This window comes from Aquarana catesbeiana, linkage group LG07 (assembly GCF_042186555.1).
Source record: "Aquarana catesbeiana isolate 2022-GZ linkage group LG07, ASM4218655v1, whole genome shotgun sequence".
Lineage (NCBI taxonomy): Eukaryota > Metazoa > Chordata > Amphibia > Anura > Ranidae > Aquarana > Aquarana catesbeiana.
Window position 1 is genome coordinate 284,800,797 of NC_133330.1, and position 13,101 is coordinate 284,813,897.

Sequence of the window (13,101 nt, forward strand, 5' to 3'; positions counted from 1 at the left end):
CGCTCTGACTAATCGGAATCACTCTGATCAATTTGGAGGCCCTACAGAAAGAAGGGGAAGAAAATCAGGGATTTCAGATCCTCAGACTGCTACACCTGTTGCGTGGGCAACAGTTCATCACCTATGGAGGTAAGTACAGCGGAAACTGGGGGGCTGTAAAGAGTGAAGGGTGTTTATTCCCATTTTTTTGGAAGAGCTGAACTTACACTTTAACTTTCAGTTAAATATCTTGAATAATAAGGCACAATATAAACTTCTTGATAATACCCTAAAGTTTCTATTTAAAGTGATTCATTCCTTAAACATTGTAACCTGCTTATACTTGTAGTTCCGTTCTAACCAAAAACCGCAGGTGCTCAGCAATGCAGTGCCGACATAAAATATCACCATCCAGTAGCGTGTAGTATGCTTAGAAAAATCGCCGCTCTCCCAGTCAAGTCTATGTTGTTAACATGGGTGAGATGGCCTTAGCCTTACACTACTACGCATGCCTTGCCCTCTGACATGTTTCGCCCCACCCACTGGGTCTTAGTCATAGAGGTAAAGGGCAGAAGCAGGACAGAAGAACTTATGAATGACTGGTCGTGAAGATGAGGAGATAATCATGTGGCATACACTCTCAGCTTCACTTTCAGTTTCAGACTCTTTTTCCCCATATCTAAACCATTCACTTCATTACCTTAATCACCAGTACATCTCCTAATCTTTACGGCTATTGATGCATAAGTTCTTCCATACTGCTTCTGCTCTTACCTCTATGACTAAGCCCCAGTGGGTGGGGCAAAACATGTCAGAGGGCGTGGCTTGTGGAGTGGTTTAAGGCTGAGGACATGTGACCTGGCACAACCCTTAATGGCAGACCTCCATCCCTATTATATAATGCAGAAAAAAGGAAGGGAAAATGGGACTTTAGATGAGGCTTGTCATTAAAAATGATGATACGTGATTGATATATATATATATTTATAAAATGTATTCTCATTAAAAATGTACAGTGGGGACGGAAAGTATTCAGACCCCCTTAAATTTTTCACTTTTTGTTATATTGCAGCCATTTGCTAAAATCATTTAAGTTCATTTTTTTTCCTCATTAATGTACACACAGCACCCCATACGGACAGAAAAACACAGGATTGTTGACATTTTTGCAGATTTATTAAAAAAGAAAAACTGAAATATCACATGGTCCTAAGTATTCAGACCCTTTGCTGTGACACTGATATATTTAACTCAGGTGCTGTCCATTTCTTCTGATCATCCTTGAGATGGTTCTACATCTTCATTTGAGTCCAGCTGTGTTTGATTATACTGATTGGACTTGATTAGGAAAGCCACACACCTGTCTATATAAGACCTTACAGCTCACAGTGCATGTCAGAGCAAATGAGAATCATGAGACCAAAGGAATTGCCTGAAGAGCTCAGAGACAGAATTGTGGCAAGGCACAGATCTGGCCAAGGTTATAAAAAATTTCTGCTGCATTTAAGGTTCCTAAGAGCACAGTGGCCTCCATAATCCTTAAAGATAAAAAAGGGCGGTGGTGCGATGTTGGTCTAGCGAGTAGGGTGGACCCACATCCCGAATGTATCAAGGTAAATGGAAATTTGATCCTCTTGTGGGACTTTAAAGGAGACACCTACTCATGAGTAATAAGGAGTATAAGTAGTATAGGTTTGTTGCAATGAATTTAGGTATTTATTAGGGTATTGATCTGGATAGGTCTAGGGTACAAAAGGTAAACATGCGTAGGATACAGGATGCATAATACAAACAAACAAAAAAATATATATATATAGCAATACAGTATGCAGAGATCCACAATCATAGAACTCCGGTATATATGGAACACACATACGGGGAGTACCCAACGCGTTTCGAGATAAACTCTTCCTCAGGGGTGTCTGAATTGGAATCAGCATCAAATAGGTATGTCTATAAATCAAAAAAACAATTATAAACCAATTGTACGATAATATATACTCAAAATCAGCATAAACATCAAAAGAGGTATAGCTGTTGTGGTACAGATATGTAGTATGCATATATGATAAAACTGGAAAAAACAGTGAGGTACTGACCATATAGTATTGCTTGAGGGACATGTATTTTGGTACTGCATCCATAAAACCATTCAAAAGAAGGGGGTGGAGGGGATAAAACACCACTGAAATTCAGTATATAGCTCGTTCCCAGTCCACGTCTGGCAGGCCTAGTGTGCCCTGACCCAGCGGAGCAACCAGGGGGGTATTCCCCAACAGAGGGCGTCAGAGAGCCACCATAAAGTGGAATGGTCCTAGGTGAGCTTCAATCTGTAAGGGAGCAAAGAGGTAGGGAGAGGGGGGTTAGAGCAAGGCAAGGGGTATGCCTCAAGGGGGGGTAGGTTATGTGGATACCCCAGGTATGAAACCAAAACATGTATGTACATGATATGTGAAGGGAGTATGGGATGAAATACCTGGAGGGGGCCGTAAGAGCCTGTACAGGCAGGAGGCTGTAGGTCTGTAAAGGATCTGGCCAGATGAACAGGTGCAGTGATCCTGTGTGGCAGAATATAATGCCCCGGCTCAGTGACACCCAGTCTCCGGAATATCTTTGGTGCCACAAGAGGGAAGATGGATTGGAGAGTGCCGGCTGTATGGATGCAACGGGGATACGTGCCCAGCCAGGAGTCCAGGCCAGGGAAGGCTCGGAAGGTCCAGCCTGCAAGATATTATGGGAATGGGTAAGGGAGGAGAAAGAGTAGGGTGGTGGGGTGTCTGCCCGGGGGATAATCCATAAATGGAAGATGTTTGGGACAACCAGAACCCTTCCTAGAGCTGGCCGTCTGGCCATCGGGGGAGAAGAGCCTTGGTGAGAGAGGTAAAGAACCCAAAGATCACTTTGGCTGAGCTCCAGAGATGCAGTCAGGAGATGGGAGAAAGTTGTAGAAAGTCAACCATCACTGCAGCCCTCCACCAGTCGGGGCTTTATGGCAGAGTGGCTCGATGGAAGCCTCTCCTCAGTGCAAGACACATGAAAGCCCGCATGGAGTTTGCTAAAAAACACCTGAAGGACTCCAATGGTCATGGTGAGAAATAAGATTCTCTGGTCTGATGAGACCAAGATGGAACTTTTTGGCCTTAATTCTAAGCGGTATGTGTGGAGAAAACCAGGCACTGCTCATCACCTGTCTAATACAGTCCCAAAAGTGAAACATGTTGGTGGCAGCATCATGCTGTGGGGGTGTTTTTCAGCTGCAGGGATAGGACGACTGGTTGCAATCGAGGGAAAGATGAATGTACAAGTACAAGTACAGGGATATCCTGGACGAAAACCTTCTCCAGAGTGCTCAGGACCTCAGACTGGGCCGAAGGTTTACCTTCCAACAAGACAATGACCCTAAGCACACAGCTAAAATAACGAAGGAGTGGCTTCACAACAACACAGTGACTGTTCTGGAATGGCCCAGCCAGAGCCCTGACTTAAACCCAATTGAGCATCTCTGGAGAGACCTAAAAATGGCTGTCCACCAACGTTTACCATCCAACCTGACAGAACTGGAGAGGATCTGCAAGGAGGAATGGCAGAGGATCCCCAAATCCAGGTGTGAAAAACTTGTTGCATCTTTCCCAAAAAGACTCATGGCTGTATTAGATCAAAAGAGTGCTTCTACTAAATACTGAGCAAAGGGTCTGAATACTTAGGACCATGTGATATTTCAGTTTTTCTTTTTTAATAAATCTGCAAAAATGTCACCATTTCTGTGTTTTTCTTTCAATATGGGGTGCTGTGTGTACATTAATGAGGGAAAAAATGAACTTAAATGATTTTAGCAAATATCTGCAATATAACAAAGAGTGAAAAAATGTAATACTTTCCATCCCCACTGTGTATATAATGCCCTCTAGAGGAAGGAATTTGAGGTATAGCAACATGTTAGTTACTTACAAACCAGCTCCCAGGTTGGGCCCAGCTACTACATGGGAAATGATGGGTGCATCCGATAAAATGTCTGCCCCGGGGTTGAGATGGGCAGTTCCCTGTGGTCTGGAGGGGGTTTCCCTTCTCAACCCTGGGGCAGACATTTTATTGGAGGCCCCCATAATTTTCTGTGTAGTAGCTGGGCCCAGCCTGGGAGCTGGTTTGTAAGTAACTAACATGTTGTTATACCTCAACTTCCTCCCTCTACAGGGCATTATATATTAATTGACATTTATCTACCAATTTTCAAAGTACAATCTTGCATCACACTCCTGATGAGTGTCTGAAATGCCAAGAAACGCGTAGAGTTTCAAATATAAGGTATCAAGACCAGCCTGGTTCTAAATATGCATTTCCTCATGTATTTTATGTACTATTTTATGTATGAGTGATTTATGTATTTATCTCATTAATTATGTTTATATGACGATCTGTATTATTTGTTTTTGCATTTTACATACCAGTCATGTTCATAGATTATGTGTATTCTATGTTATAAGCATTATATGTTGTGTGTAAGTTTTATTGACTACAGATGTATTATTATTTACTACAAATTGATATAAATGCTTTTTAAGAGAATACATTTTACAATTTTTCATATATATAGTACAGTATCTTACAAAAGTAAGTATACCCCTCACATTTTTGTAAATATTTGATTATATCTTTTTATGTGACAACACTGAAGAAATTACACTTTGCTACAATGTAAAGTAATGAGTGTACAGCTTGTATAACAGTGTAAATTTGCTGTCCCCTAAAAATAACTCAACACACAGCCATTAATGTCTAAACTGCTGTAAACAAAAGTGAGTACACCCCTAGGTGAAAATTTCCAAATTGGGCCCAATTAGCCATTTTCCCTCCCCGGTGTCATGTAACTCGTTAGTGTTACAAGGTCTCAGGTGTGAATGGGAAGCAGGTGTGTTAAATTTGGTGTTATCGCTCTCACTCTCTCATACTGGTCACTGGAAGCTCAACATGGCACCTCCTGGCAAAGAACTCTCTGAGGATCTGAAAAAAAGAATTTTTGCTCTACATAAAGATAGCCTAGATCATAAGAAGATTGCCAAGACCCTGAAACTGAACTGCAGTACGGTGGTTAAGACTATACAGCTGTTTAACAGGACAGGTTCCACTCAGAACAGATAAGGAGTACAAAGACAAGTGTGTCTTGCCTACAGTCAAGCATGGTGGTGGGTGAGTGTCATGGTCTGGGACTGAGTGCTGCCAGCACTGGGGAGCTACAGTTCATTAAGGGAACCATGAATGCCAACATGTACTGACATTCTGAAGCAGAGCATGATCCCCTCCCTTTGGAGACTGGGCTGCAGGGCAGTATTCCAACATGATAATGTCCCCAAACACACCTCCAAGATGACCACTGCCTTTCTAAAGAAGCTGAGGGTAAAGGTGATGGACTGGCCAAGCATGTCTCCAGACCTAAACCCTATTGAGCATCTGTGGGGCATCCTCAAACAGAAGGTGCAGGAGTGCAAGGTCTCTAACATCCACCAGCTCCATGATGTCGTCATGGAGGATTGGAAGAGGACTTCAGTGGCAACCTGTGAAGCTCTGGTGAACTCCATGCTCAAGAGGGTTAAAGCAGGGCTGGAAAATAATGGTGGCCCCACAAAATATTGACACTTTCAATTTGGACATTTTCACTTAGGGGTGTACTCACTTTTGTTGCCAGCAGTTTAGACATTAATGGCTGTGTGTTGAATTATTTTGAGGGGACAGCAAATTGACACTGTTATACAAGCTGTACATTCACTACTTTACATTGTAGCAAAATGTAATTTCTTCAGTGTTGTCACATGAAAAGATATAATAAAATATTTACAAAAATGTGAGGGGTGTATTTGCTTTTGTGAGATACATCTCATGCATCATCATTTGTAATGACAAGCCTCATCTAAAGTCCCATTTTCCCTTCCTTTTTTTTTGCCATGGCACACATGTTAACAACATAAACTGGACTGGGAGAGCCGCAATTTCTCTAAGCATTCTAAGCATTCCTTTACCACCTCCATATAGACAAATGACAGCGGGCGGGTGCTCTTGTTCTGGGACAACGTCATAGGATATCATCCCACTCTTGCCATGCTTTCACATCCGCAGGAGGCACGTCCACGGGGGCACGCAGCACGGCGATTGGCTGCTCGCTGTGTCCTGGAACATGGCGCATCTCCGATTTTGGTAAAGAGCCAATGATGCAGCTCTTTACCCGTGTAATCAGCTGTGTTCAATCACAGCTAATCACATGTATACAAGGAAATGCCAGTTATCGACAATCCTCTCCTTACACTGGAAGCGTGTGAGGTGAGGAGAGCCGATCAGTGGCATTTCCTTCCAGGGGAGACCTGCACAAATAATCAGTGCCCTGATTATCAGTGCAGCCCCAACAGTGCCCATCAGTGATGCCAGTCAGTGCGCATCAGTGATGTCAATCAGTGCCCAGCAGTGTCGCCAATCAGTACTCATCAGTGATCCAAATTAGTGACCATCAGTGTTACCAATCAGTGACCATCAGTGATGCCAATCAGTGCTGCCTTTCATTGCTCATCAGTGCCTGCTCATCAGTGCCACCTATCAGTGCCCATCAGTGCTACCCATCAGTGCCAGCTATCCATGTCGCCTATCAGTGCCTGTAAGTGCCACCTATCATTGCCACCTATCAGTGCCCAACAGTGCCGCATATCAGTACTCATCGGTGCTGCATATTAGTGCCACCTATCAGTGCCCATCACTGCACAATATTAGTGCCTCCTCATCATTGCCACCTCATAAGTGCCCTTCAGTGTTGTCTCATCAGTGCCCATCAATGCTGCCTATCAGTGCCCATCAGTGCTGCTCATCAGTGCCACCCATCACTGCCACCGATCCATGTCGCCTATCAGTGCCCGTGAGTGCCACCTATCAATGCCACCTATCAGTGCCCAACAGTGCTGCATATCAGTACTCATCGGTGCTGCATATTAGTGCCACCTATCAGTGCCCATCAGTGCTGCATATTAGTGCCTCCTCATCATTGCCACCTCATCAGTGCCCTTCAGTGTCGTCTCATCAGTGCCCATCAATTCCACCTATCAGTGCCCATCAGTGCAGCCTCATCAGCACACATAAGTGAAGGAGAAAAATTACTTATTTACAACATTTGCTACCAGAAACAAAGAAAAACTTTTCATAAAATTTTCAGACTTGTTTCTTTTTTTAGCAAAAAAAAAAAAACCCAGTTTCAATGGAATACCACCAAAAGAAAGCTCTATCTGTCTCACAAAAATAATACAAATTTTGTTTGGTTACAGCGTTGCATGACCATGCAATTGTCATTGAAAGAGCGACAGTGTTGAAAGCTGAAAATTGGCCACGGTAGGAAGGGGGTAAAAGTGCCCAGTAGGCAAGTGGTTAAACATGGTACCACATTTCTGGTGTCCCCGATCTATTATTTCTTTTTCAATTTCTTTTATCTTATAGTAAGTTAGACAAGTGCTGCTGCCTGAACCAGCTCCAATAACCTTTATGATGTAAGATAAATTCTGCGAGATACAGGGAGGCTGAGAAAGCACCCTGGGTCAAACTGTGTGCTGAAAACTTGCGAAAGCAGAAGTCTGTAATGAACATGATGGATGTGCAGACTAGACTGCCAGAATTTACATGAAGACAGCAATAAAACTTTGAAAATGCTTAGAAAACACACAGGAGAGCTCTACGTGCCGAGGAAATAAAGGAAGGACTAATTAATACTTATCTGACAAGTATTTATGAGGAATGGAGTTCCTGCAATCTCATTACGCGCTAATCTCAGTGCTGTCAGAGCAGAAGGTTGCCAGGTCGATGCAGTGGTCAGTAGGAAATGTAGATTGTTAAGTGGGAGAGGACGTTTGCAGTCTGGCGTATTGATGAGCGCTACGGGCTGAGAGCAGCGAGAGAAGCATTACCGACGCAGGAATCAATGCCGAAGGTGAAGAAAGGGCAAACACAGGAAAATGATGGGATGTGATTTCTTTGATTAGGATGTCATGGATGTATGAAAGGAGAAGGCATAACCGGTAATTATTGTAATAGCCTGTAGTGTGAACTAGTATTTTTCAAATGAGAAGGAAGGGTGGAGGCTCTGGGCTCTACCACAATTATAAGATGCATTATCTGCATAGTCAGTTATGACAGGAAAAGTAAAAGCTAAATGATACGTATGTGATGTAACCAAAGCATTGTTGGGTAAGGTGTCTTTTTGCTGATGACACAATAGTGTGTAATAGGGTTGATATTCCTGGAGGTGTCTATAACATGGAACATGATTTGGCATTGCTGAAAGATTGCTCAACCCAGTGGCAACTGAGGTTCAGTGTTTCTAAGTGTAAAATAATGTTCCTAGGGAAAAAGAATCCATTGAGTACTATATCGGGGTACAGTGTTGACCAGAGAAAAAAAAATATAGAAGAACTCATTTCCGATGAATGCAAAATAAGCAAACAGTATGACCAAGCAGTGGGAAAATAGGATAGAATGTTAGGGTTTATCACTAGAGGGATCACCATCAGGAGGAAGGAGGTCCTGACTCCCCTTTAGGCTGTCCATACACTAGCAGATTTTTGAACAAACATTTGCATGAACATTAATATGAAAATTCTCATCAGCACATTTGATGACTTGATGAATGTCCTTGGACAGTACTTAAAAATGTTCATGACGAACTAGTATGTAGAGTAGTAGATGTAGTACAAGTGCCACATCCTCAACAAAATATATGTATTCCATTCTTTTGTTGTTATCTCAAAAATGACTTTATTTTTTAACATTAGAAACAGATAGACTTTACTGAACAAAAACTACACACCCTGTTAGAAATGTGTTCATTCAAATTTCTATCCTACTCCATCGAATTTCCTCATCATTGCAGTTGAAAACTAACATCAATTTGACCCCACTAGTGATTGGAAAGTCAAATGAACGTTCCTAGAACCAACAATTTCCATTTCAATTCTACTAGTCGCGAGCTTTGGATAGAACTCATTTAAAGCTCTTTATCCAATTGTGAAAATTGGACAAAGAGCTCTAAATGAGTTCTATTTACAAAAATATATTGATTACATTGATACATATCAGGATAGACTTCAGGAACTTTAAGGGTAAGTTCACCTATGTACACTTTTTTTTTTCTAAATTTCAGCTCCCCTATGCACCAATATAGCATTCATGTACTTTTTTCGCAAAAATATATCAAAGCTTTCCATTAAATCTACAGTCACTTACTTACTTTTCTTGTCCTAATCCACACTTCCAGACATTTCTATTAGTAATGTCTTTCTTCCTGATCAGACTTTAGGTCATGACACAGAAAAGAGTTGACCAGATGACCTCATTAGCACACACCCTGCATCATCCACCCACCTATTCCTAGGTGCATATTTTTTTTAAATGAAATGCAATCAATCAGTGATCACCCTTCTCAATAAATACACAATATACAATCAGATTGCATAGTGTATGGCCATCTTTATAAGTACATAGGAGGGAGTGGACAGAAACACTCATCTGTCAAGCCCCGTTCACAAGTCTACATAGCGGGAACTATGCGTTGTTTTTTTTAGGGGGGGGTTTTGGAGCATTTTCACTCATCACACATAGGGCAGCCAATCCACCTAAATGGGCAGCCCTTCATATAACAATCGTCCCAGAGAAGCTTCAGAACTTTTTTTAGAATGGACTTAGTCGTTTTTTTACTGTGATTTTTTTTGGTGCAGCGCATTTCTGAAATGCAAGGAAACACACAGATGTGAATGGAGCCTCATTGTTCTTGTGTTATCGCACCAATTTCACTTTCAGGCCCCATTGACATCTAGCATAGTGGGAGCGAACCTTTTGTGTCTCATTTTTCCTGTGACACGCATAGGGCAGCCTGTTGATTTCAATTGGCTGCACTACATGTCGTTAATAGGACATTTTGGCGTTTTCTGGGTTGTGTGTTTTTTACTGTGCATTTGCAGCATTTGCCCTTTGTTTTTTTTACATGGCAAAATGTATGTTTGCTTCTGTGTTTGGTGTGCTGTTAACAATTAAGGGCACTGAAGCGCAACTAGTAATTTTAGGTGCATAAACAATACACTATGCAATCTGATTGTATCTTGTGTATTTAGTGAGAAGGGTGATCGCTGATTGATTACATTTTATATAAAAACCTGCACCTGGGAATGGGTGGGTGAATGATGTGGGGTGTGAGCTAATGAGGTCAGCTGGTCAACTACTTCCTGTGTCATGATCTACAGTCTGATCAGGAAGAAAGACATTACTGATGGAAATATCTGGAAACGTGCACAAGAACTAGAAAAGTAAGTGACTGTAGATTTATAGTATGGAAAAAGATTGGGACTTTAAATGAGGCCCACATAGACATGTGCCTCCATCCCTGTAGAATTGCAAGGGAAAAGGGTTGGGACTTTGAATGACGGCTGTGCCCAAAGATCGATGCAGCGAATATAACCTATGTATGAATACATTGACCCCTAAAACAAAGGTAGATGCATATTAACCACTTGCCGACCGCTGCACGCCGATGTACGTCAAAACTTTGGCGGCGGATATAGTTGTTATGGCAGCAGCTAGCTGCCATAACCCCGGTATCCCCATTTTTGTGCAGCGGTCGGCTTTCAGATAAAAGTGGTCCCTGTGGCGGATTCGCCACGAGATCACTTTTATCGGTGGCGGGATAGGACCCCCCTCCCACCGCGATCCGGTGCCCTCCGCTGCTACCGACAGCTCCAGTAAGTGGCGGAGGGCACCGGATCGCCCTCTACCGCCACCAATAAAAGTGATCTTGCGGCGAATCCGCCGCAGGGACCACTTTTAGCAATCGCGTCTGTCTCCCTTCTGTGCCTGGAGACGAGTAAGGCTAAGATGGCGCCCACTCGTCTCCATGACACTACACTCACTACTTTACATTATAGCAAAGTGTCATTTCTTCAGTGTTGTCACATGAAAAGATATAATAAAATATTTACAAAAATGTGAGGGGTGTACTCACTTTTGTGAGATACTGTACATTGCCTACATATAAATTATTATATCTTTCCTACAGAATTTTCCCCGGATGGTCAATTGACCACCGGTGATCTCCATATGGACATTCCCCCTCATTTTTGCAGTCCTCACATTGCAACCCATCGTGCATCGGTATGGCCCCCTCAGTTCCCGTGATGGACATTTATGGGGTGATCTTTTGGCTGTCGGTGACTGGTACTGACAATGGTAGCCGTTTTTGTGAGTAACTCAAACTACTTCTTGACCCTTGCTCTCATTTGGGCTAAATTTTCTTTTCCATTACTATTTAGATATAGTGTTATTTATGCATACCTATATGTTCTTTATAGATAGATGGATTGCGCCTGTTCCTGAGGAAGTGATGGTTCACAAAACGCGTAGAGCATACTGTGCTGCAATCCTTTTGGCTTTTAATATTCAACACCATGTACATGAATGTTTTTGCTCTGATTCTTTCATGCATTCTTGCTGTATCATTGCTGTAGAAACGGATTCAATGTAATGCTTCAATCATGTTTTAACATGGTCACAATTGTTGACAGACATTCTAATAAAGATTGTCTTTAATGTGCATCTACCTTTGGTTAAAGAGTCAGTGTATTCATACATAGGGTATGTTCGCTGCATCGATCTTTGGGCACAGCCCTCATTCAAAGTCCCAACCCTTTTCCTTTTTGCATGACTGTAGATTTATTGGAAAGCTTTGATATTTTTGCAAAGAAAGTACATGAATGCTATATTGGTGCATAGGGGAGCTGGAATTTAGGGGGAAAAAATGTACAAAGGTGAACTTATCCTTTAACAACAATCTTGAGGAAAGAAGGGAGAGGGGAGACACAGCTAAAACCTTTAAATACAGGAAGGATGTGAATAAGTTTCAGGAGAGCAGCTTTTCCAAAATGAACTTAAGATTAGGAAAATAGGGAAATGAAGGTACGTTGAAAACTAATCTAAGTAAGTATTATTTCACAGAAAGTCGTTTTTTTTTTTTTTTTTAATTTAATCTTTATTGAGGAATTTTTCCTATACAAATCACACAAAGTTCTATATATATATTAAAATGTATCATACATCCTCCTTTTCCCTTTCTTCCTCTCCCTTCTTAACTCCCCCCCGTCTCCATCCCCCCCCCCCCCCCGATCTGTTGTCTTCGCTTCTTTTCCTTCTATTATTCCTGTCTCTTTTTTCACTTATATTCTGAGCGTACTTCTCTAAATTTTTATAAACCTGCCATTTCTCCCAGATTTCTCTATAGGTCTCCTCTCGTCCCTGTTCTCCTCAGCACAGAAACTCCATATTACTTACTTGGTCTACTCTTTGTAGCCACTCTCTTATACTTGGTTTCTCCTTGTGTAACCATACAGAAAGAGTAGTTGATGCTTGGAACAGACTTCCAATAGAGGTAGTGAGTCAGTCAACAGTAATTGGATTCAAAAATGCTTTGATCAAACATAGATCTATGTAAAATAAATAGGTAAATAAATACATTAAAAATAAATTACAAAAGGGATCAGACTTTAAGGACCACTTGGGAAGGGAGGGGGGGGGGGTTACTAAAACTGAAGCACTCTGGTGCAGCTGTGGATGCCATTCAACCAGCTTCTAACCTCAGCTTGCTCAATTAGGCTTTGACAATAAAACCTGGAAGCTGATTGGTTTCTATGCACAGGTGCACCAGATTTTGCCCCTCCGGTTTTAGTAACCCCCCCCCCCCATAGGCTTTTTTTCCTGTTGCTACTCTTCTATGTTTCTAAATATAAAATCATTTTCTGAAATAATAGAAAGCAATTTTATTCTATATATCTTTATAGCACCTTACTGTAAAACCAGGAATACACTAATACACCAAGGGGTTGATTTATTAACCCCCCTGGCGGTATTCCCGAGTCTGGCTCGGGGTGGATTTTACATACCAAAAGCGGTATCCCCGAGCCAGACTCGGGCTTGCATCGCAGGATCCAGGAAGAGGTTACTTACCTTGTCCCCTGGTTCCTGCGATGTCTCTCCGCTGTGATCGGCGAGCCGCTGTGTCTCGCTCGATTCACAGTGCCGAGCTCCGTTCCCTGCGAGCGTTGCGACGCACGGGGACGGAGT

General features: G+C 42.2%; 1 protein-coding gene across 3 annotated transcripts in view; it reads left to right on the top strand.

The window, feature by feature from the left end:
- Window positions 1–13,101, top strand: part of TNR (tenascin R) — a 932,265-nt gene that overhangs the window by 522,845 nt on the left and 396,319 nt on the right. The gene's annotated exons all lie outside the window — the stretch shown is intronic.